This window comes from Bactrocera dorsalis, chromosome 4 (assembly GCF_023373825.1).
Source record: "Bactrocera dorsalis isolate Fly_Bdor chromosome 4, ASM2337382v1, whole genome shotgun sequence".
In the NCBI taxonomy this organism is placed as follows: Eukaryota; Metazoa; Arthropoda; class Insecta; order Diptera; family Tephritidae; genus Bactrocera; species Bactrocera dorsalis.
Genome location: NC_064306.1, coordinates 31983685 through 32011125, shown reverse-complemented (window position 1 = coordinate 32011125; position 27441 = coordinate 31983685). Strand labels below are relative to the sequence as shown.

Sequence of the window (27441 nt, the reverse complement as noted above, 5' to 3'; positions counted from 1 at the left end):
TTTTGACAGAGAAAGAAAAAAAACATTAAACTCCAAGTATTGAAATATAAACAACTTCGCAGGTACAAGCAGACAAACAAAAGTTTGTTTCAAAATAGCAGAAAAGTTTAAAAACGTTACGTAAGAAAATTAAAATGAAATATACATAAGTGTACATACATAGACAGATATGGGTCTGTATAAACAAACATGTAAATAGTCTGTTTCCGCAATAAGAAACACTCGCACCAAATTAGGCGCAGTCACGATCTTTTGCTGCTATTATGCAACGCAAAAAGTAACGGTTTTCTTTCAATATTTGTGCTAATTACACTCGCTAGAAAAAATGTTGAAATAAGTATTGGATTTGTTGTGTAATTCCAGCACTTGAGAATGAAAATCTATGAATTTATGACAGAAAAAAGTGACACGACACACCCTTGCACAAGTGTCACCACACCACGGAAGCCCAATAAATTAGATAATACCAAACTTATTCCAACAAATGCGATAAGCATTAAATTGATTGATATTCATACATGACAGGTTGCTGGTAAACACAACTGTACATGTGTATGTGTATATGTGTCAATATGTTTGTTGCTATCAACGCCATCACCACTTCAAATCGCAACAAATCAATCAAGTCACTGAAGACGCAAGCGGCAATATGCCGTAATCGCCTGTCATTTGTACGCTTAACAGTATTACCGGTAGTTTGTGGCAGTTAACATTGTTGTTTTTGGGCTTTCAACATTTGATGATAAAATCAACACGGCGAAAGCGTTTGATAGCTCAACATATTGAAAGAAGTAAGGAAGGGTTAAGTAAGGGTGCAAACGAATATTTTTATTCATAAAACAGTTAGGTGAACAAAACAATAATAGGCTGTAGCAACATGTTGCAAGAATCTAAAATTGCACTAGAAAAAAAAGAAAAAAAATTATGGAAAAATAAGAATTTAATTTTAAATATTTTTGCTAATTTTGATAAAAATTTTGGAAAATTACAACCTTCTAGTCCGTAGAATAAATCTTTTGAAAATATTGCATAAATACTTAAAAAATACTTTTTTAAAAATCCGATTTTTTCGGTTTTTAAAAAAGTTTTGGTAGGATTCAAGACATACAATTTTTTGGCCACATTACTTTATTTTACTTTATTTTATTTTACTTTATTTTATTTTATTTTATTTTCCTTTGTTTTATTTTATTTTATTTTATTTTTTTTTATTTTTTTTTTATTTTTTTTTTTTTGTTTTATTTCATTTTATTTTACTTTTTTTTATTTTATTTTATTTTATTTTATTATATTATATTATATTATATTTTATTTTATTTTATTTTATTTTATTTTATTTTATTTTATTTTATTTTATTTTATTTTATTTTATTTTATTTTATTTTATTTTATTTTATTTTATTTTATTTTATTTTATTTTATTTTATTTTATTTTATTTTATTTTATTTATTTTATTTTATTTTATTTTTTTGTATTGTATTTTATTTTTTATTTTATTTTACTTTATTTTATTTTATTTGTTTTTATTTTATTTTATTTTATTTTATTTTACTTTATTTTATTTTCCTTTGTTTTATTTTATTTTATTTTGTTTTTTTAATAAATATTTAACCAATCAAAAATATCGACTTAGTACATTTTCTAATGTTAACTCACAGTATGCACCATAAATATGTACATAAACTAAATCATATGATATCAGTGCGCTCCCCACTCAATTGCCCTAGCTGAGAGTACCTGCTGGCTCTCCTAGTTACAATTAATGCCCCATTTCTCTTCCATTCAAAACAAATTGGTTCGTTAATATTGTTGTTGTTATTGTGTTATTTGTTTATTTAAATGCTTGTATTATATGAGCATTTGCTTCACCCCAATGTTATTACACTTGCCAACACTGACTGCGCGCGCTTTAGCAATTTGTTTAGCTTGATTGATTAGAACCACTCAATGTGACGTATACGCCCTGCTGTGCTGTTGGCAGCGCTAATAAATGTTTTTTCTATATACGCGAGCAGGTCTATATGTACAAATGTATTTATGTTAGACCTCATATATGACAAAATGTTCTTCTTTCTCTGCCTTTACTACACCGTTATTATTTTTCTCTCATTTAACCTGTATATGCCGAGGCTACGTTCACATTACTGAGCACCTTTATTTATGACCACTTGCGTGTTTGGTTTACTTATCAAGTTCCAATCGCGCGATAATGAAATGCTAAATTATTTCATCGACATTTTTATGTATCTATGTATGTATATGCACTATATGTATGTGTGTAATGCGTTATCATTTGCTTGGTTACCTTAAGATGGCTTAACAAATTGTGATTTTTATTGAGCAATAATAATTATTAGTCAACATTGTGGCCCAGAAGATTGACGTCGTCTTTCATTTATCAGCTGTTCACGTGATAACGAACACATGTAACATGTTCGCATATATTCTATTGAAAACAAAGACGAATTGGTTGGTCAGTTTCTTATGGATGTGTCAAGGGGAAGAGACTGAGAATTTGATGGATTGGACAGTGCTGTGGTTTGATCTCAATAAACAATTTTGATGAACTTTTTTTCAGAAGGAAATATTTATCTATTCTGCTTGGTAAAAGCAACTACTCCTCTCTGAAATAATCAGCTTATATACTTTGGTGGACCTATATCCATCTGGATTGAATATTCTATCATACAAAATATTTTTAATTAAAATCGGAGCAATTTTGGCTATAAAAAATAATCACTGAACAAACTGCTCTTTTCGAGATAATGACCATCAGTAGCTGGCAATGGAAAAGTTAAGCAAATTTCTTTCAAACATCTGACTAATACCAAAAATAATGTAGCAAAGAACCAGTGACCTTCACTTAACACAGACAGTACCTTGAAATAATGTTTTCACGAAGAAATGAGCTGTACTATATGTTCTAATGATAGTTCAGTAATCTGCAAAAGCCTCTGTGATTCTTTCAGGTATTGTTGTAAGTCTCGAAAATTCATCTCTGTCTACCTTTCAGACAGCTTCGGTAATAACACAGCATGGCTTTGAAATAAGAGAATAAATTCGTTGACGTCAAGTTTGTTGAGAATAAATATATCACTGGAACAAGTTAGCTGTCCAAATAAAATGTGTATGTAGTGTTATAGTATAATTAGATATTGGATCTTGAATCGAATGTCTACACTTGGTAGAGAGCTGGAATCGCTTATAATGAAAATCGCATTTTTTTTAGTATAAGAAGGGCTCAATAATAATATAAATGACAACCTATCCATTTGCTTATGTGATATGAGGCCTAAAACAAAACAAAAATATATGTTTTGCTAATTTAATTTTATGCCAAAACCAATCATTCGAATGCATTTATTATTTATTTCATATAGATCTATAAAATGTCTATATTACTTCCAATTCTTTTTTTTTGTCGAAATTGAAAAAGTTCACTGCCACCAGTGAGGGAGCAAAAACCATAACCGAAGAACAAACAATTAATAATATTGATAATAATGACATGCTAATGACCATTCGGCATGCCTCGAAATGTCGGAAGCATGCTCTCGCATGACACGCGCTTAAAGTGTTAAACAAATGTTAATGCATAAATAAGTAATGGCCCAATAGAATGTCAGCCTAATTGATATAGCTAACACGAAGTAGTTTTTTTGAGCTGTTTACGATATAATACAAATGATTGTGCGGTAATACTAAATGAATGGGAGTAAACACTGAAAAGGTGAAATGGGCGGACTAAAATGATTTGCTAATTAAAAACAATATTTTAGTTGATAAAATTTTAATATGAAGTAATTATTTCTATACTATTTTAGAGTATATACATATAATTTGATGTATGGTCTTTATGGGATCTATTTAAGGAGCGCGCGCAAACCGATTCATCGAAAGTTTGCTTCATTCGAGTCGTCCATTCACCTCTATTAATGACGATAATATCGAAAAAATTAAAGAAATATTTTTTCAAATCATCATGTTGGCATCAAAGAGTTAGCAAAGGATATCAACTTCTTTTACGAATGGACTCAATACACTTTGATTAAAGTTTTGGGTATGCCAAAGCTAAACACATACCGAACGGCCTGCATTTTTTCGACAAAGAAATATTTGCCAATGTGACTGAGCACCCTACGTAATTCTATCGTATTATTTGTCGCAAATGTATGGAGTAGTATATTATGGGACTATGTGGGTTTACGTTTTTCAAAAAATCTATCTTTATTATTATCTCATTAAATTCTACAATATCTGTAAAATATTGTCCTAAATTTTCAATTTGATCCAAGTAGTAGTTTCGGAGATATAGCCTTGAGAACCAGTGCGCTCGAGGTTAGCTAGACTAAGTGCGTCGTCTTTAAACGCGTTTTCTTCGAAACTGTATTTTTGAAAACTCTTGGCAAGATTTTTCCAAAACTGCTCAACCAATCTTCATGAATTTTGGTCTTTGGGATACAATTCTTAAAGACTTGAACGAATGATTTTTTGTGATTAAAATTATTTGAAAAAAAATGTCGCAAATTTTATAAAAAATTTTAAATTTTTTGTAAAAGAGTCTGCCAAAAATTCGATTTTCAGTTTGTTTTTCTTCCTTCGTCCAAGTTTTAAGTTAAGGCTTTAAATAAAACACGTATTTCTTCACTTTAGATAATCTTTAAGGAGTTATCTTGCCAACGCGGGCGCATCTTTTCTCCAAAGGGTCACCAGAAATGGCGTTAGAATGGCGGAGTTTAAATTATTTTTTCCAAAAATTTCAAATTTGTTTTTTTCAAAAGTGTTTGTAAGAATAGAAAATTCTAATAAAATATTTTATTTTTTATATAAGAAAAAAATTGTTGAATAAGGCTGATTTTTACCCGAGGAAACCCACGAAACCCCTTCAGCGTTGGCTTTTTGTATTGATTCAAATGGAACCAATTTTTGAGGCAATTAAAAAAATATTTTTAAATACGTTTAAAAGTTTTTTTCTATAATAATCAAGGCTCTAATATTGTCAGTGAACTTTCACAATGATTTCACTACCTCAAAGTTCGTTACAAAGTTTTGCAAACATTTCAATTTCAGCTTTTTATTGCAACCAAATGAAAATCAACGTCCAACTACTCTAAATTCAAATTAGAATTTGTGGTATGAAAAGTCATAACTAGTTCAGAAACTAAGCTTATTTGAGGCTTAAAATAAGTCATATTTAAATCTCTTCCTCTTTTTTCTCTCTCTCTCTGTCTCCATTTTCGTGTTACCTTCCCAAAGTGGCAGCTGACGATAGGTGAGCACATAGAGCACATTATTGGTATTTTACAGCCATCAGCTTCAAGTTACATACTTATACTAAAAAGTCTAATAATAATATTTTTTTATCAAGCAGACAAGCTCAGAGCTTCTAATCTGCTTTGACATACAAAAAATTTCCAGTAAAAATCCATTAGGATTACATAACTGAAGCCTTAAACCCTTCATTGGTAGTCGCAAATCAAGACAAACGCTGAAAAATGATAATGCTGGCAGACCGAAAGTTCGCCAAGATTTATTACTTTTATGAAGAGTGGCCTTAAGCACACACGGCAGCATAGCAACGCTACAGATTTTTGTGCAAAATTTTTAATTCGCTGAATGTAAGATAGCTAGCCTGCATGCTCCCTTTAGACACACACCAACCACCCACAAATCTTACTTAACAAGCATATGCTCGCTTGTTACTGTTCTATTCAATCCCTTGTCTAAAGCCTTTGGGATTGCATAACATGGTGCTGAGCCCCCATCTTACTGCAAATGCTCTCTATGCAGTGTTCGTATGTTTGTGTTTGTGTTGCTATTTCCACAAATGTATAGCTTGTGCCAGCGGCGCTAAAGTTCTCAAATAACACAATTTGTGTATAATAGCCAATATATAGACATACATATATAGATACACATATACAAACCTGTGTGTCTGTTTCTGGCATGTGAGTAGCGCTCTAGCCTCTAGCCATTGCAGTAGCAGTGTAGCAGAAATGCCTTTAACTAAAATTGATTGCGCGCCTTTTGCAAACTTTGAACGGCGAAATAACATGAAATATGCTCTTTGGAGTTCAAAAAATTTCCTTTGGATATTTATGAAAGAGTTAAACATTAAAATGAAATATAAACTGTTGCTTTACTTGAAAAAGTAATGAAGTGTTTATTTATTGGCCGCGTTATTAATTAAAATTTGCGCACTACACAGATTTTGAAGACATAATTGTACAAAATATAATTTGCTTCGTGAGTTTTTTTTTTCAATTTTATGCGGAATTATGTGGTTGTACTGTTATGACAACAAAAATTGTACATGTAGACTTAAGTGTTCAAGCTTCATGGAAAGAAAACATAACAAAAGTTCTCTTTAGGCAGTTTGAAAGTTTAATAAAAAGCAGCAAACCTCTGATAACCGACTTTGAAATTGCTTTTTCTTGGAACTGAGATTCAAGGCTAGGTCACAAAACACAATAATGTCATGAACCCATTACTTTACGAGTAGATATAATAACCAATATATTTAGCAAAACTTCTATGGACTCAGTTGTAAATTATAAAAATTGTATAAACAATTTATAGTAAGAATAAAATGGACTAAATTTTTGGTTGTTCCTAACTATAATACCCGAAGTGTAAAGAAACTGGAAATGTAAACATAACTAAGGATTCAAAATTATTTTTTACATACATCTTTATATATATAAATCTTCTGACCGTGTGTTTGCATTTGAACTGCTCCTAAACGGATGGACCGATTTTGGTTTGGAGAATGGTTTAGATTTACAATTTGGTCCACTGGAAAATGTTTTTTAAATTATTTTTTCATTTTAAATCAATTGCTAATTTTGGAATGTTTGACCGATAGATGGCCCTACCATCGCAGTATCCAATAATGTATCAGCGACAGTAAAACGTAAGCGGGTCCTCTAGTTTTGGTATGAAACAGCCGTTATAAAGGTTCATTATCATAAAATATGTTCCAAAGACTTAACCCTTTCAAGCTAATAGCCGTCAAAATCTAACAAAAAGTTCTTTCCTATCTTAGTGTAAAAACATATTTAAAAATCTGATAAATATTATCAGTGAACAATGTTGAACATTTCACTTAGGGTTTTTGTATTTACTAACAAGGGACATCCGAAAACTTATTTTTCAACTAATTTAAAAATTTGTCTTGCATGCTCCCTTTAGCAAGATATCATACATATATTATCAGTTGCTCCCTTGCAAGCAAGCTCTTACTTCGTATCTGCACTATCAACAATTGATCGGTATAAATGAAGCAATTAGACAGAAGCGGCCAGCTTTTCTTAATATTGAAGGATTTATGTTTCATCAGGACAATATCAGGCCATACACAACGATAGTGTCTTAGCATAAGTTCAGCAATCTTGCTTATGGTGATTTTATACATTCACCTTATAGTTTGGACCTAGTATAACGCAGAAAAAATCGCCTTAATGGACTGTCCTAGAGCTTTTCTAGTACATACAGGGGTTTCAAGAGAGTGGTGTTATGATATTAACTTCAAAAAGGCAACAAATCGTTATAGTTGCTGTTGTAGATGGCACTTCTTTGCCGGATAAAAATCCATTGCCGTTCCGGTTACGTAGACCCGACTGTTGTGGGAATGGGGCAAAAAGTCGTTGCGCTAAGCGTTGCATATTTTACCTAAATTGTGAATTTTATAATAAACAAAATATTTTTAAGAGCAGTATCGTAATTAGACGATTATTTCACGAGGAACTTATAACAAACAAAAATTTATTTATCAGTTTTTTATGAAAATATTACGAGCAGGATATTTGGCAAAAATTACAGCCAAATCAGCAAACACGAGTATAAACAGTTTTTTGAGCACTTTTAATTTTATTAAAAAGTAATATTCAACACTTACAATTAACCAAAAAATATTTTGATATAAAAACATTACTTCTTTCAAGCTTTGACAAGCTAAGTAGACAACTCTTACAACATGCGCTTTGTTCTATATATACTACAGATAGTGTTTACATAACACAAAAACTCACACATAAATACAACAAAGTACATAAATGCCACAACATCGCTCAGCACTAAAGGCAGTAAAACCACAAAATCCGCTGTACAGCATGACAAGTCCAAGTTGAAAGCCAGAGATTGTCTAGCTCTATAAGCAATACACATCAAAACGCACATATACATACATACATATATAACGCTGACTGGACAACCGTTTGCAAATCATAATCAGACTTGTCAATAGAAATGCCAGTGTAATACCGTTATGCCACAAATGAGCGCTAACAACAAAGCAACAAATATTTACATAGAAATTGCTGCGAGCAGCGAGCAGAGTTGCAACAAAAGAGCAGCGAAGAGTCTAGTAGCAGTGCTGCAAAACAGTTGGTCACTTGGTGGCACTATACTGTTAGTTGCAGTAGTAGTGGCACTAGCGTTGTGCTGGTATTAGCAATCAATATTTTATCACAAAGAAGAGTATTATGATATAAATTGAATATTATGTAACATTTTGTAGATTTGTTGGTAGACGCAGTCGAATGAGAAGCACACACATATGTATTTCTATTATAGGAAAATCTGTATGCTTGGATGGTATAGAAAATACATAAATTTGTATATACAAGTATATATGAGACAGAGAGAGGCGTGTGCCGTCGTATATATTCACCACTAACTGTTTTATAATTACTAGCGGTCTTTTGTAATTTTGTGCTTTGAGTTTTAACGTCAAAGGTAATATATTTCATTAGTGGATGAATCAAGTTAATTAATTAATATTTTGATTAATGCTGAAGTCTTCTGATGCAACTAGTAATTGCAGCTATTTCAAATGATTTCACCAAATAATTGCTGCAATGTGCAAGGCAAGCAGTTTAAACAAATATATGAGAGCTCTTTCAAGAAATGGCATGGGTTGTAAGAGTATTAAGAGTAATTATTTGAAATATTTGGGATGTCGATAAATAACCGACCTCAACGTGAAGTAAATAATAATAATAAAGTAGTTTTTACTTCTGAATATTGTAGAAAATTTTGCGCTCTCAAGTGTCCAAAATTTTGACATTTATTCATGCGCAATTATCGGATATGTTTTTTTTATGTGAGTCTATCTTCGGTAGGCAATATCGGCTTTTTTCTAATCAAAGATGAGTCGGATTAGGTGACTCTCACATGGTTGAAGATTGGAAAATTTTGTGTTGGTAAGCGAAAACGTGGTCGCATATGAGTGCCAAGACGAGTTTGACAATATCCGCATTACAATCTGGTTAAATTTTCGGTAGTAAGATAGTATTATAGCGTACGAATCGACCTGTTCTACGGATAAAATCTAGGGAAAGTGATGAAAGCAAGATATCAAAGTTGGATAGGATCCTCCTTTGTCACATATAAAATAAATTGATTTTTGTAATGTAGAAATCCTAAAATTGGGTGCCGCGTTTGCTTAAAAGATAAAAACGTAGCGCGCATATTATTAACATTTTTTCCAGCGCTTTTTGGCTATTTAGAAGTAATTAAGACCGAGTTTTTGCGCCGAGGATTAAAAATAGAAGTATAGTTTTGAAACTTGAGTCTATCAGTTATTTCTTACGCTCGAAACAAAAATCCAATCTCTGGATTGAAAATGGGGAACAGCCCAAAAAAACCTAAAGCTGTGTATTCGGCTGGGAAAGTGATGGCGAGTGTTTTTAAGGGACAGCCATGGAATTATTTTATCGACTATCTTGAAAATTAGGAATTAAACAAACTATAGCAGGAATACTTTAAATATTATAACTCTGTTAAAGAAGAAATTTCGAAAATATGAACTGTGCAAAAAGTGATGAAAGTCTTTCCACCAAGATAAATAACCATTTAAACACCTATTATTTAACTATAATCAAAACAAATTTCGAAAAATAATGAATTTAAATGGACCATCCACCTTATTCACGATTTACTGCACCAAGCGACTTTTATCTTTGTTATAGCTCAACTTAAATTGAACCGGAATCGGCGGCCAGAGATTAATATTCGAATTAAAATGAGGAGGCAATTTTAAATTGAATTTTCGCTAATTTTTTTAAATATAAATGTACCCTGACGTACTAAAGGGTGCAAAGATAGGTGCAAAGAACAACATAGAAATGTGTGGAGTTACAAGGAGACTATGTAGAAAAAAAATAAAAAAAAAATTTGAAAAATTGGTGCATCATGCTTTAGGTCGGTTTAATTTTGCCAACAAGTCATATGTGGATATGCTACAAATTTATGCAAGTTTAAAAATAAAATATATGTATATGCATATGACTACTGTGCCCCACCAAATAAGAATACATGTGAATTAAAATCACGGCGCCAGGTACTGTCAGTCCCATTATGTCAAAATCCCGTCAAAAAAAATCTTTGCAGGCACCGTTTGCATAAGTGTTATTTTTGTACAAGCTGTAAAGCTCGAGTTTTTCGTTTTTTGCGATGTCGAAAATTGTTGAGCAAAGAAATTGCATTAAATTCTTACGGAATCAATTGGCGCTAATAGTTAGGATGGTGCAAAAGGGAACGCCTTTGTGATGAGGCATACCTCCAAAAAAACATGCTTTAAAAATGGTATCAGCGGGAAGCTAGTTCCAAAGCCGGCCGTTTTAAAACAATACTCGAAGTGGCTATAAACGAAGTTGGAGAACTCTCCATAGATAACACGGCTTCAGACCCGGCAGATCAACTCTAGGAGCTATAAAATTCGTTATTGAAAGTGTAGAAGCCGCGCAGCATAGATGACATAAATACAAAAGAGTAGTGTTGCTGGCAACTTTAGATGTCCGAAACGCCTTAAACAGCGCTAGCTGGATGGATATCATCGAAAAAAAAAATCCCCGGCTACTTCAGAGCTGTAGTATGGAACCCTTAGTACCAGAGGGAATCTGCTATACCAAACAAAATTTGGAGCGATAGAAAGCAGTCACATCAATAGCAACACAAGGATACGTTCCAGACCCAAACTTGTGGAACATCGGCCACGACGCTATACTAAAACTCCAAATGCCAAACGAATCGTACTTAATAGACTACGGGGACGACATTGTGGCAGTATTACAGCAACAGACCACCACCACCATGAAAAATTTTGAACTCCTAATGTCGGGTTTTTTTTGTTAAACTGCTGCTCAAAAATATATTTAGTTTCAAAATAAATAAAGTCTTAAGATTTTTTAAAATATATACATATGTATGTATATTGATATTTTGAAAGTTATTTCAGAGTTGTCAAGTTATGTAAAAATTAACTAGAAGCTGGGGAAATAACTTCATACTACAAAATATTCGCGACAGGGTTGCTAATTAACAGAAAAATAATATACAAGGCAATACAGGACTGCAACTTCTGCTTTGCTTTCATCAAGTACACCAATATGTCAGTGACTTTCATGTTTAGGCATCACTAAATTTTAACAACAACAGCAACAAATTACCTACTTTAAACAGGTCAGCACAGCACTTCGCAAACACAATTTGAAAATGTTACTTGTCTAGTGACTTATCGAATGCAAAGCTTAACAAGGACAGGACAACAAATCCTGACACAGCAATACAACAACAAAAGCTATATGAGCAATGCAAAAACAAAAAGCAACAACAACAAGCACTTGCGGGCAACCAGCAGTAAGCATCGTGTCAGTGTCAGCGACAGCTTGCAAGTTCGAACTCATATTACTCGCAAAAGCAGCAGCAACAGCAACCAAAACAACAACAAAAGTAAAAGCAAAAACAAAACACATGATAGTAAACATGTCAGACAGCGAGCGTTTGCAATGAGCTTTTGTGTTGCGCACTTAATTGCTTCAACTTGCCGAACGCACAGGTATCTGCAGGTGAACTTTCACTTTCCGCATGACTGAAGCGGGCGGGTGGGCGTGTGCGCCAGCAGCATGAAAAAAGACGACAACAATACAGCAATAAAACTTTTAAATATCAATTTGCTGCGTGTTATCGAGTGCTGCTTTCGGGAGGACAAATTAAATGTGCTCGCTCTCTGGGCGTTGTCGATGTATTAATGTGTGACTGAAGTGAAAAGTACAAGGGTATCATTAAAGCTGCTAATTTGACAAGCAACACCAGCATAAAAGACATCAGGCGCATTTTGAAACTCGATAAATGTCTTAAACTAATTGTCATTAAAACAAATTTCGACAGATTTCTCTCAGCGAAGTTTTGCTTTTAAAAAGTTCTAATTAAAATGTGCGCTCGATAGTTAAACCTACCAGCATACACGCATGTAAACAGTTATGTGCATTTCTCAAGCTTTGAACTCAAAATTCTTCAGTTCTCACAGTCTACAAAATTTTTTTTTTTACTTTATGTAGGAATTCTTGCCACATTCTCTTGCTGTTTAAATCAGCCGTCTGCCTGTCAAAGCCTATTATAGCTCAAGTGTATGTGTGTGTGTGTGTTGCTAGGTGTATTATGTGAAATATCGATCGGTTTAGTCAAACGAATCATTGTGTTCACTGAAGTGGCAATAATTCATCAACGCAAGCCAGCAAGTCGCTCGAAATAATCTCCAATCAGTGTGGGCAATGGAGCTGGCTAAAAAGCTAAGGCTTTCTAGGCAACGAGTTGACTTTAAAGTGGCCTTAAATTGGAGTATTTAGTAGGTAAATGGAAATTGGAAACCAGAAGGTTTTAATAAAGGGAGGCGGGTGAAAATAAATCATAAATAAAAGGAATTTGATATAAAATCATTTCTAAATGTAAGAGAGTTCCTTTAAGCTGTTATAAAGCTAGTTAAAAGAGGACACAAGTTTAGCAAAATCGTTTAAAGAAAAATGAACAATAAATATTAAGACAAATATAAAACCACAAAAAACTGCTTACTTCGCCTCAACCAAAACTATAATACCCTTCACAAATAACATAGTTTTCTATAGCAGAACTTGATTGAGTTTGGTCAATTTGTATGGCAGCTAGATGTTATAGTGATCCTATACGAACAATTTATTGAAGGATTGATGCCTTGTTTTGAGCAATAATTTGTGCTAAAATTATTAAAGATATCTTCCGAAATAAAAAAAAATACTCCAACTTAATATTGATCATTCACTTTGTATGACAGCTATAGACTATAGTCAACCGATCTCAGCAATTTTTTTGGGGATTATTTCGTTGACTTAGTTAATAATCTGTGCTAAGTTTCGTACAAATATCTTAAAGCTTTCACTGCAAGAAGATCTTAAAAAAATTTAACCTCCTAAAAGCATGCTAAGTTTTCACTTTCAAAACTTTTGATGATTTGAATATAAAGTGGACTGCACATTACCATAAAACGGCAAAATATTTTTGCCAATATAAACCGCTCAAAACGAAATTCAAATTTATGACCAGAAATATGCATTAATTACTTTTCATCAAATGAATTTTATATGTTTGCACCTGTGTATGTATGGATGCCATTCTCCGAAATTTCCGCATAAATTATTAATGGCTGTGTTCAATTATAGTGAAATGCGCACATATGCACACTGCCAGTGACACAGCAGCACTCGCGACCAACGAATTTGAAAATGTGCCAAGTGAGGTGCGCGCTGGCGTATGAGTGACTCAAATTGCTTTGCTAATTCATTAAATTTTGAAGGAAAAATGTGAAAATATCTACGTATATATGCTTGTTGTGTGCATTTCACTTTTTTAAAACACTCACAGTACGTGCTGTCAGCGCTTGCAATGGACTGTCTGACTGCCTGTCGTGAATGTCGTGCCATTATGTACGTATGTATATAAGGAGATGGAATAAAGATGCTAATGGAAAATTTACGACTAAAATTATTATACTGAAAAGGAAAAATTTGCTTCCCAGCTAGTTAAAACTTTTAGTGGAACTTTCAAATATTAGCTAGTTTTATTTGCTTTTGCACTTAAGTGGAAGAATTAATAATATATGTATGTGAAATTATATTTCTGAGCGATTTTTCACTGAAAATATTATACTGAATAATTTTTCTTCTTTATTTTCTTCTTTTGAATTTTGAGTGCCCTTTAAAGAAATGGAAAATAACCCTTTTTCTGTGATTTTCATTAAGTAATTTTCAATATAAAATTGTCCTGTTTGCAAGCAGCGGCAAAAAACTTCTCATCGCGTTTTTGTAATAATTTTTTTTTTTAATTTTAATAAAGTTGTTTTGTTCATAAAATGTCTTGCTTACCTTTTCAGCACTCAATTTATGTATATCTTGATTACATTGGTGACTCGGCCATATAAACAGTTAGCCTCAGGTTTACGTACTGCATAAAATGTTTCTCTTTGGTTTTGGTTTGACTGTTTCAGCTTCTTCCACTTATGATATTATCATCTGACCATTTATTTATACAAACTCGTTAAAATCACTTTTAAATTGTATAAAAATTTATATTTTTTCAAACTTTCACTTTTGTATCAGCTTTAGGAACTAATTAAGTTGCACTGTGAGCACTATAGAAATTTTTAACATATTTTTTAATTCAACTTTAAAACAATTTAATAATAATTTTATATATAATTTAGTTTAATTTATTTACTTATTATTTAAGGTAAATAATTTTTAATATTTTCAGCAATACTAAAATTTTGTTTCAACGGCACTCTTTTTTCAATTTATGTATTTTTTAAATATTTTTTCAACACTTGCTTTACTTATAACCCTCTTTAAATTTTTTTTTATAATATTTTTCAATTGTTTTGTATGTACGGTTTTGGTTTTGGTTTTGGTTTTTTATTTATATTTTTTTTTTTTGGAACTGCAAAATTTTTATTCAATCACTTCACTTATAAATCATACTTCCATTTTTAATTTATTTTTAATATTTTTCAATTATCTATTATTCTGTTTTATTGATTTTTGGTATTTATTTTTACTTGTACTTTTTTATTTTTATTTCCTTTATCTCTATTCTTAATTTTTCGCTTGTTTATTGATAACTGAACTAAGTATCCTTGTAGAATAATATTTTATGCAATTTTTATAAATTTATTTGAGGTTTTAGACACAATTTTATGGTTATACACTAATTATGCTTAGCGGTAATAATTTTTTTTAATTTTCAAGAAAACAGATTCTGAAATTACAGAAAATTTATTATTTTTATTATTTTTAAGTTGATATTTTATGATTTGAAGATTTTTAAAATTTTTCCAAACTTGTTTTATTTAATTTTTTTTACGATCTTAAACATTCTTTCAAAGTAGGTTTGTTTCATATTATTTTTAAATAAATTTTTTATGACCTCAAGATTTTGTTCTTTTTCTATTTTCAAAAAAAAGCAATATTTGAAATTATTAAAGAATTTGATTTTTGATTTTTATTATTTTTAAATTCATTTTATATGATTTATAGATTTCTAAAGTTTTTCCATACTTTAATACTGTTTTTTATTTCAATTTTTCCACATTAATTTTTTTTTAAAGTTCAAAAACGCAAAATTATTGGAAAACTTAATTTTTTATATTTACAATTTTTAAATCAATATTATATGTTTTTAAGATTTTTCCAAATTTCTTCTTTATTTAATATTTTATGATTTTTAGATTTTGAAAATTCAAAAAAGTTTTCGAAAATAATTTTGTTTTGTTTTTTTATTTTCAAAAACACATTATCGGAAAATATTGACAAGTTTAATTTTTATGCTCATTATTTCAAACCTAATTTTTAAGCATTTAGGATTTTTAAGATTTCCAAACTTCTTTCTTTTTTTTAATTTTTTTAAATTATAATGTTATGATTTTAAGATTTAAAAATTTTTCCAAAATAATTTGGTTTTATGTTTGTAATTTCAAAAACACATTATCTGAAAATATTGCAAAATTTAATTTTTATGTTCATTATTTTAAAATTAATATTTATGATTTTAGGATTTTTAAAATTTCCAAGCTTCTTAGTATTTTTTTTTAATTCTTTTAATTATTTTTAAATTATTTTGTTATGATTTTAAGATTTAAAAATTTTTCCAAAATATTTTTTTTTTTTTTGTAATTTTCAAAACCTTAATATCTAAAATTAGTTAAGAATTTTCTTTTTTAAGTTTTATAATTTTTATTTTAATATTTTATGATTTCAAAAATTAATTTATTTTTTGAGTTATTTTCAATTTTTTTTTATATCAGACTTTTGATTTTTTCGTGATTATTATTATTATTTTGTGTTTTATTATTTAACAACTTTTAAAATTTTTTCGTTTTTTTTTGTGATTTTTGAGTATTATTTTTTATAAATTTTCCTTCATTTATTATTTTTAATTTACTTCACTCTTATCAATATTTCTTAGTTTTTACGTGTTTTGTGCATTATTAAATATAATTTTTTTCTTAATTTATTTAGCATTAAACATTTTCTGCAAAATTTTTACTCTCCATTACTTTCGCAACTAATTTAAAAACTTTTTACTTTCTTAAAAGCATATCTTTTACATTTCTTAAAACAAAATCACACTTTGAAGTTTTCTTTAAACTTCACTCACCATCTTTCTTTTAAATTAACACCACTGAGCAAATATTTCATTAAACCCGATTTTCGTTGCTACTTTTAATAGGATTTACGACGTTTCACAATATTTTTTATTTGTAATCACAATTTTTTGCTGTTGTTGTTGGATTTGGAACACTTTCCAATTCTTTAACTGTGGCATATATTAATTTATTATTCAATTAAGAAATGCACTGACACCTTTATGGCCAAGTGAACAGTTTTCGGAGCTAAAAGAAATTAAGGTAAATAACAGAACACATACACATGCACCTAAAGCACTTTACGAAATTATTTGCTCAACTCATTGTAATATTTGTTTATTATTTATTTACTTAGCTGTCAGCAGGTTTCAACACGCCACCCAAGCACACGCACACCTATGTAAATGCAATGAGCGAGCAAAGAAAATTTAAAGCAAAGAATATGCGCTCATTATATATGGACTATGCATACGGTATATACATATGTACATATGTACATAAGCGACACAGCTGCACTGCGCTTTTTGAATATTTTCAATTAATTCTTTGCTCCGCATTTTACCATATTCTTCCAACGTTTCCTCACTTTGGCACGTGTGTTTGTTTTTGGTTTTTGCCTGCTTGGCCAATAAATAAATTATGACGAATGATTAAGCAAAGGCAGCACACGAAAGGCTGAAATGTAGGGACCGTCGGCGTATGAGTGGTTCGCAGCAGCGAGGACTTCAATTTATGCAAGCGTAAAAAATTGTTGCCGCTTGAGTTCATAACAACAAAGCGGCGCATTGTGAAACAATAAAACACATACAAACACACAGACACATGTATGTGCAAATACACTCGCGTGTATATGTATGTGTGTGCAAGTGACTGTATTTGTGCGCGCTGGAAAGCAGCCACGCGGAAGGAAAAAATTCCAGGAATAAAACAACAATAACAACGGATATGCACATACAGTTGTGAGTGTAAGTGAGCAGCTCGCTACACAATGGTCCATTTCGCTTTCGTTTATGTGTGTTTGTGTGCGTGTTTTCCTGTGAATTTTTATTGTTTGACTGTGGCAAAATCGTAAAATTGTGCTGCTAACAGGAAATAATAAAAAGTAAAAGGAAAACTGACACTGATTTGTGCAAAATATGAAGGAATTCATAATTACTGAAATTGCTGGATGGCTTGATTTTGATTTCAGTAAAATTTTTGAAATGTTATGTTAGCGAAAAATGTATTTATATTGTCAACCGAGATGCTTTCAGGAGCATAAAATATTAAAAAAAAGAAAAAAAAACGTTAACCTCAGTTGCAGCAATGCTATAATACTTTTTACATCTACAAAATATGCCTTGCGAGAACTTGATTTCGATCACTCAGTTTATTTCAGATGTTTAAACTAGAGACTAGTTCGTATATATGTAGAGCGACAGACGAACATGGCTTTATCAACTCAGCTTGTCACGCTGATCATTTATGTTGGATCGTTCGACAAATAAGTTTGTTTGGTGACAGCAGCTTTTCTTATTAAATTTCTACGCAGCCACTCTCTCACTCACTCTTAAGCGCATTACTGTCGTTCGCTTGAACAGCTGATATACTACAGTTTTTATGTAAAATTTTTTCTTACACTTTTTGGACCACTTTTTGTTTGTTGTCCTATCGAAGATGGAAGAACGAAAACAACTTTTTCCGCATATATTACTGTTTTGCTATCAAGAGTGTAAAAATGGAGTTCGAACAAGACGAAAATTATACGATGTGTAAGGAGAACCTGTGTTTACCGAACGCCTTTTGAAAACTAATCGAATTGCGGGATGAATTTCGATCTTCAGGATGCACCACGTCGCGGAAAAGCTTTTGAAGTCAATGTGGACAAAATAAAGTCGTTGGTCGTTTGTCTAACACGACCGTTCACAAGCACAAGAAACGTCTAGGAAAAATTTCGGAGTTTGACATATGGGTTCCTCGTGTTCTTACAGAACGAAATAAGTATCTTCGTCACATTAACGATTTTGCTTTCCTTATCAAACGTCAAAGGAGAGAGCCATTTTTGAAGCGCATTGTTACATGCGACGAAAAGTGAGGTTGTTTACAAGAATGTAAAGAGCAAGAGCTCACGATCTATGGAAGACAAGCCAGCTCAAAACATTTCGGAAAAAATAATTTTAGATTTTCATTAGTTTTTAATTAATATTTTATGATTTGAGGATTTTTAAAATTTTTCTAAACTTTTTTTATTAGCATTTTTTCTCATGATTATTTCCAAATCATTTTTCACATTTTTTTAAATTATTTTTACACTAATATTTATCAATTTTAGATTTTTAAAACATTTCCAAAGTAATTTTAATGTTTTTTTAATTTTTAAAAACACCATATCTGAAAATATGGAAAAATTAAATTTATAATTAAATGCTTCGAAAGACAGTAGCCACCAAAAGCAAAGGTTAAGTTGTTTGTTTTGTGGAATTTCAAAGGGATCGGTAACTTTGATCATTAATTTTGGGCTTTTGCCCGTTAATACCAAAGCTAATTCTGAAGTGTATTATGATCAGCCATGCGTATTATTTCTAATTCAATAATTGGACTGTAATTTGGGTAGTTTTTTATATTCTAAAATAATCTTAAAGGTTTTTCGATGATTAAGACTTATAGAACTCAATTTTACAAAATTTCACAGAAAATTGTCTTTGACGTTATACTTAGCTCGTAAAAGCTCGAAGCACTGTTTCTTCTATCGAATCGATGACTGAAGTACAAAACAAATGTTTAAGGTTCTGAGCTCACAGCAGCAATTTAGCTGAAATTGTTCAACGACAATTATAAAGTCTTCTATACCATCTCATCAAACTTAATTCATTAAAATTTCGAGCGCAAACCGAGCAGATATTTCTTTTTTCTAGAATTTTTTATAAAGTTATAAACTAAGTTTTGGTGAGTTTACTTGATCACAAATGCAGGTATTTGAGCGACAGCAATCATTTAGTGACGGTCATAAAGTCTTTAAAATTTGCCACATTCGAGTCATCCCTTCACATTTTTTAATGATCAAAACAGCAAAAAATTTAAGGAAACACTACTCAAAAGTGTTTGTTTTTGCATCAAAGAGATGGAAAAAGATCTTAGCAACTGTTATGAAAGGACTCAACATATTTTTTTAATGTATCTTACCACAAGACCTGAATATTTTCCAAAGATCGACTTCGAGTTGAGATCGCATAAGGAATTGACCTTAAGCACATAGTCTCCAAATGTGTTTGACAACTGCTAATATCCAAAAATTTTTTTTTTATAACGTACACAAATTTTTCTTCACAAAATTTGGTGTGTACTTATTCTTCCACGGCCAAAATACCTTGTGTTTTTGAATTTAAAGTATTAAGAACGAACTTACTTCTTCTGATATACATACGTATGAAATATATACAGTGTGGGACATGTTGAGCATACCGGTCGTCCTCGACAGATTGCCGCTGAGGTGAAAAAATAATTTGGAAGGTATGTATATTCATATCAAGACCCGAAAAAATCGTTGATATCCTCACTTAACTAGAAGAAGCGTATAGACTACGCAAAAGAATGTATCAAAAAACCAAACACATTCTGAGGCCAAGTACGCTTCTCAGCCTAGAGTAAGTACAATATCTTTCAGAGCGACGGTCGTTCTTCGGTATGGAGAAAGCCAAACACTGAATTTGTAAAACAAAATCTCCAACTGCAACAGTAAAATACGGCGGTGGTGGTGTGGTAAAGGATGGCTGGGTGTGAATAAGCTGGTATTCATAGAAGACAATATCGACAACGCGGTTCGTTTAAATATATTGAAAGAAAAGGTGGAAGGAAAAACAAGCTCATTTACATTTCAGCAAGTCAATGACCCGAAGCATTCGTAAGCATGTAATTAACATATAACACCGCACACGTATTTCTCCATCCCAATCTCTTGATCTCTATCCAATTGAGCATTTGTGGGAGGAGTTGGAACGTCGGAACGTTGGAACAAACTGGAGTTGAAGCAGGCTGCTCAAAATAAGCAAAAAATCTTAATTTGAAACTGAAGTAGAAGTCGCTATTGCTCAAAAAAGACCATTGCCAAATTATCTGTAAAAAATTTTAGTAAAATATTTTGACGGCATGGCTGTGCTGCTTTTTTTTCATGACACTTCAAAATCATGTCCAAAAATTATTTTCGAAAAGGGTAAAAGGTTAAAATCATCCATTAAAAACTTTTCGTACAATTTCAAGTTGGTTTGAATAAGTGCGTCTACAAACTCTAGGGAAACCTTTTAGTGTACTGCTGTATGACTTAACCTTTAGAGAAATAGTATATACACATATATACTTTATTTTTAGCAACAATAAATAAATAATGCGAAACAGTCTTTAGCTAACGGGCAAATCAGGCCACATTTGACAGACAGTGTAGCTAAAAAAATGGACTGTAGCAATCCATCTCAGAGAAGATTTCCATTTATCAATGCATATACATACATATATACATATTTATATTATATGTACTTTTGGCTACTTAGTTAATAATAAAGCAGACAAATTTATCTAGTCCACATGCTGAGCAAAGGCTTACTTTAAATGTCTAAAGAATGTGAGAGATAGCAACAGCTATAATAATAAAGCTAGCAAACGGCTAACAATATAAAAAATAACAACAAAATAAAATTAAAAATAAATATTGAAACATGTTTTTACGGCTACTACACCTTCGTGCGACTAATCCATATTTTGGCAAACGCAATGACGATGCCGCGACACGAATTTTATGTAGCCACATTCGTGTATGTAGTACTTTTCAAAATGACGACACATATATGAGAAATGTTGAAAAATTTAATGAACCGACTAAGCAAATGAACTGAAGACGGTCGCACAAGCGGAAGAGTGAGTAAGTGAGTGAACGCGTGAGTGAGCAAATGAACGAGTGAACGAGAGAGTGAGTGTGCGAAACCCCAGAATCGCCACATGTTGGCGCGTTTAAATGTGTCTGTCGCCGTGATTATTGCACATTTTTATAGCATGATTGCGACATTTAAATTAGAAATAAAAATAAACCTTTGCATTATGATGAAAATATGCGAGCATTTTATGCGAAAATTTTTTTTTTCTCAAATCGCAACCAGGTATGTTAATTCTTGCCGCATTTTCGTGTGTTGGTGGGGCATTAAAATTACTGACAGACTGTGAATATATTTTTCTTAGTATTTAAATTCCTAATAACATACATTTCGAATTTTATTTGCTACATTACATAGTAAGGCGGTTTCATAGCGAAAGTCGCGACGGTAATTTAATTAAAATCACACACACATTATTGTCGGGTGTCTCACAAGTAAGACATTTGTTTGTATATTAGCTGAGCAAATGTCGGCGAATTAATTAAAATGTCAGAAAAATACAAAGGTATGAACACACATACGTACAAATAAAAGATTATTACAAAGAAAGGCCGTAAAACAGCTTTCGCAAGAATACTTAGCTATAATAATTATTTGCGTAAGTATGGAAAATGAGTGGCTTCAAACGAAATTTCTGTGGAAAATTTTTAGTTTTATAATATTTTTGAAATATTTAAATGAAATATGATAAAATTTGATGATTCAAAAATTAAATGATTTCATGAGGTTTGTTATTAATAAAATATATTTGAATATACTATTTTTCGGAATTCGTTTTATTTACCTCCGAGAATATGATCTTCATTGTTTTGCATATTCTTAGCATTTGCTTTGAGGAAGCCACCTTAGTGCTACAGAAAATCTAACATTTTAGCTATCATGGAAAATCAAAATCTAAGTAATAGTTATAGAATCTGAAGCCAGCTCGTTCACGTTCTTGGTTTTTATTATTTCAACTACAATAAAACAAGCCTGCCTATCCTTCTATGGTTGTCTTCCATTCGTCAAACATTTGGGAGTGGCGAATTGAACAAATTAGTGTTACAGATAAAGTTGTCATAGAACAAGAAGTAACATTAATTTCAGTTGCAACGAAACGTAATACCTTTTACAAATACGAAAGATTGCATACAAGAACTTGTTTTTATCGCTCAGACTGTCAGCTATTTATGCATATGCCATATTGGTCATATCTTCGGCAGTTTTAATACTGCTTTGAATATTAACTCATGCAAAATTTTGTATCGATATCTCGTCAAACAAAAAAGTTTTTCATACATCGAATTTATTTCGATTAGTTTGTATGACAGCTCTATGCTATAGTGGTCCGATAACTGCGGTTTCCACAAATGGGTAGCTTCTTGAAGAGAAATGGACTTGTGAAAATTTTCAGACCAATATCTCAAAAACTGAAGCACTATATACAGACAGACATAATTGATTCAGCTTGTCATGCTGATCGTTTATAGAGTATACATACAGACATATATTATAGGGTCCCCGGTGCTTTCTTAGGGTGTTACAAATTTTAATAAACCCTGTTCAGGGAGTAATAATAGGTACTTATATCTGTAAGAAAAGATATTCACCTCATTGTATAGAATCAAGTTGAAAAACTTTGTCTTAGTTTTGACATGTAGATATTCATAAGAAGGATATTATTTATAAGAATAAATTTTTGAAGTTACTGCATCGCCCAATGCTTTTCTTCTTAATACCATCGGAATGATTTCTAAAAATTTTTTCTTTAATATACCAACTTACAGAACTGAGAAATTAGGAAATATTTTCTCTGCGGAATTTTTTATGTAAAACAAAAAGTGCTGTAGAAGTTTAATTTTGTGGTTATGGGTCCGAAACAGCTATCTAAGTCATCATCGCAAAATGCAACATCAAGGTCAATCTCGTTCAAGTTAGTATTCAATAGAAAAACACTTATGTCTTCTCTTGCTGGTAAAGAGAAAATGCAATACTCCAAATTTCCTCGATGCAAGAGTGCTAGAAGTTATCATATAAGCGGGTGTATATTTCCGAAATCAATAAATCGATTTCGCTTACACTTAAAGTTACTTTTGATAAGTCAACTTATCTGTCATATGTGTATATTTGTAGCTAACATCGAATTTTTGATAACACATATACTTATAGTATAATATAAATAATTATCTTTCGCTTAAAAATTCTAAAGAACGATAAGAAAATGGTTAGAATTCTTGTGAAATTTAAAACCGATCGTTAACTTGCTGACAAACACCTGCTTAATGCTCTGATTCCGGCTTATATTCGAAATTACTTTTACAGGTAAGACTAGCAGTAACACGCAGTAATGATATCCGGCGCTGTTATCAGTTTGGACCACACCACAACTTATTGGTTTGTCTTAAATTAATCGAATCATTTATGATTTCAACGTATTTATTTTTGCTAAGACAGGATCTGTTAAATATCGCGTGCGAAAAATTTTCTATAGGAGTCGGTTTTGAGCAAAAACTATCATATTAAAAAAACACTACCCAGAAAAATCCTTCACTTTTAGTCTTTTAATTCTTATTTTTTTCTAAATAACATTAGTAAGATTACGAGTATATTAAAGCTGGTTTTAGAGCTCGAGTAGTAGGTAAAAAGCTTTTTGTGTCCCTAAATAAACGAATGAGGAGTTGAGCATGCGCCAATGCGCATATAATTAAGATTACAATTTTGGGAATCAGTTATGTGGCCTCATGGATCAAAATATTGCATTTTATAAATGAAAGGAAAGGCAACTCGTATGGAGAAAACCTGGTACGATACAATCTTTCAGCGACAGTGAAACACGGTGGCGGAGGTTTGGTTTTGCTGTCGGAGGTATGTCGGCATGCGGAGCAAGAGAAGTAGAATAAGTTTGTTTGCTTAAACATCTCGAAGCAAAAACTGGAAAATCGGGTTTGCCTGGGGTTGCCTAGTGTGTTTTATTTTCAACAAGACAACGACCCAAAGCCGTCTGTAGACGCTGTGTGCCTTTTGCTCCTTTATAATGCTCTAAAGGTGTTACATACCCCTCTAAAATTACCTGATCTAAATCTCATAGAGCACTTATGGACTCTATTGGGTCGCAGAATACGCACTCAAATCATTACCAACAAGGAGATACTGAAAAGTTTACATAATAAGAGGGAAGACTTTTTTTGATACTTATTTTTATAATTCACAAGAAAATGTGTCTTATTTTATTTTTGAACAAAAAAAACACCAAGTAAAAACATTTTGTGTCATTTTTTATCGCCAATGTTTGAATAAATATAAAAAAAGTTATTTAAAAGAGCGGTTTGGATCTTATTTAGTTTCGAAAGCATTTGCTTATCATGAGCGCAGACTATTCTAGCTAATGTGCCTCAGGACATATGCACTTTTGCAAACTTCAAATATGATACAATGTATGAGAATTCAAAATCGAGTATAAGTATTTGAAAAAAGGCTCTTGTGGCACAATGAAATTCTTTCATTATAATTTGCCGTACACAACTGAGATTATATTTGACTTAATTAAGTGGCTAAAATGCAAAATAACTTGTTGCAGATAAAAGTACAACTGCCAGAATAAACAAACAATAAATATTGCAATAAAACTAAGTAAGTTGTGTAGGCAAAGAGATAGATCAGCAATACTCGTAAAAAGTGTGTAGCGATAAAAACTGTCGGCACTCTATTAAAAATTGGTGGCTGGGAGATAAAGCCTACAAAGTCGGCGAGGGTCAAAGATAAGTGTTTATGTATTTTAATGCAAACGCAAATAACTATTTGCTATAATATGTGTTCATTTGTGTCTACATTAAATCATGTGTAAGCATAAGCTTAATGAGTTAGGCCGCATTTAATGAATGGAAATCTTTGTGACTTTGCTTTGGCCAGAAGAGTCGCTGGGCTTGCTCTTTGGCTTATAAATACTTGAATATGTACTTAAATTTAATATTTCTCGGACTTTTAATTTTTCTGCATTTTTATTTGTTTTTTTTTTTTATTTATTTTGTTTTATTTTTAGCACTGCCAAAAGCTATTCAAATACTGCAAGGCCATTGTTGTAGCTTTTGGTTTTATTTCTGTGCGTTATAGCGATAAGCGAACGAGCAGAAGATTTCAAACCAGCAGAATATTCACAGTTTGTTTTTGTATTTATTTAACAATTTGCTTTGTTTTTATTGCTGTAGATATTTTGCACGTTTTGAAGTCATCCAAATATTGCGACATTTTGTTGAGGCTATTAGCAAACTAAATGTTATCAGACCTAAGGCTAAGCACATAGTGTGGTAGTCTTAACAGCGCTGAATTAAGAACGAAGAACGGAGTTAGAATTTGTTGATAATCTTTGCAATTTGCTGTATGCAGAAATATTATTTTTTATATGAATGAAATGAAACATTACGAGTATTAAAATAACAAAGATTAAAAAATTAATTATTACTTAAATTTTCTTTAAATGAAATTTTCTTAAATGAAGATTATGTTCTATACGAAATTAATTAGAATAAAAATAATTAAAAAATTAAAAAAAAAAAAATAAATAAATAAAGAAATTAAATAAAAATCTAATATTTCAAATTTCATTAATGATAGTAGTTAACATACATTTTAAAGTAAAAAAAAACTGTATTTAATTATAGAAAATTATTTTAAAAGTTTTTCGCTATTTTTTTGTTTTCTGGCTGGAAATTAATTAGAATTAAAATAATTAAAAAGACCTAAAAAAATTGAATTAAATAATCACAAATTCAAACAAAAAACATTAAAATTAAAAAAAAACTTTTTTATTTTTTATTTTATTTTAAAGTCCCAAAAAAATATAATTAATTATATGTAGATTAGATATTATTTAAGAAAGACAATTTTTTCTATTAATTAAGAATTTTTGAAATATTAGTTTATAACTAATTAGTTCAGTTAAAATAATTAACAATAATTTAGTTAAAAAATACGATTTTTTGCATATGTTTCAAATGTTTTTATGTTTAGAAATGGCAAAACATAAAAAAAGTTTTTATTTTTTATTTTATTTTAAAGTAAAAAAAATATATATACATATGTAATTATATGTAGATTAGATATTATTTAAGAAAGACAATTTTTTCTATTAATTAAGAATTTTTGAAATATTAGTTTATAACTAATTAGTTCAGTTAAAATAATTAACAATAATTTAGTTAAAAAATACGATTTTTTGCATATGTTTCGAATGTCTTTATATTTGGAAACGGTAAAAAATAAAAAAAAATTATAACAATTAAAAAAAAAATTAATAAAAATTAAAAAAAATTATTAAAAAATAAAAAAAAAATTAAAAATGTAAATAAATTAATAAGAATTAAAAAAACATAATAAACAAAATAGTTTCAGAGGCATGTAATAAATTTCATATGTATATTCGAAGAAATAAGATTTTTGTTAATAATTTTCATTTTTGAAGCCATTCTGAAGCGAAAATTTTTTCACCAAAATTGTTCTCGAAAATCAAAATTTTGACTTATTCCGCAAACATTGCCTTTATTCGTCTATTTTAGTAATAATTTTCTTGGGTTTTGTACCAGATACTTTCTCACCTCCAGATACCTTACATCGGAGGTGCTTATAGAGATCGGCTGCGCCATTAAAGTAATATAAGTTTTTTTAAAATTAATCACCGATTATAAAAATGCATTCAAGTTTAGAAAATTTCCATTATTTTTGTTTATTTCTAACTAAAACTATTAAAAAAAATCAGAAGAAACGATTTTTCTGACTTTGAAATGGACTATGTGCTCAGCCTAAGCGTTTGTGCTTTATTTGTCAATAATCTTTAAAATTAGTAATGCAACGGCATGTAGTGTCTCGGTGATTATTATTAGTAATTGTTGTTATTGTAAGTGTTTGGTGCTTGAAATGTAATAAATTTCTAAGTGCCGTTAACTTTTGAAGGCACTCTATTTTATAATATTTGCTTTGTTGATGAGCAAATGAAAATGGTTTGCAAAATTATACAAAAAAAATATAAAACAATATTAAATAAACACTTTTCTCGGCTTTTTAGAATAAAATATTATTCTTTGTACTAGTTTTCAAGTAAAGTACAACTATTT

General features: G+C 30.8%; 1 protein-coding gene across 7 annotated transcripts in view; it reads right to left on the bottom strand.

Moving 5' to 3' along the window:
• LOC105224085 (cAMP-specific 3',5'-cyclic phosphodiesterase) overlaps positions 1–27441 on the bottom strand; it is a 686633-nt gene that overhangs the window by 319476 nt on the left and 339716 nt on the right. Inside the window, exon 2 of one of the 7 annotated variants that reach the window (XM_049456790.1) lies at positions 14179–14435. The exons of 5 other annotated variants lie outside the window; for them this stretch is intronic. The gene's annotated coding sequence lies outside the window, so the exon portion shown is untranslated. Of the gene's footprint in view, positions 1–14178; positions 14445–27441 lie in introns of all 7 variants that reach the window. One more of the 7 variants, XM_049456789.1, reaches the window with a different exon arrangement.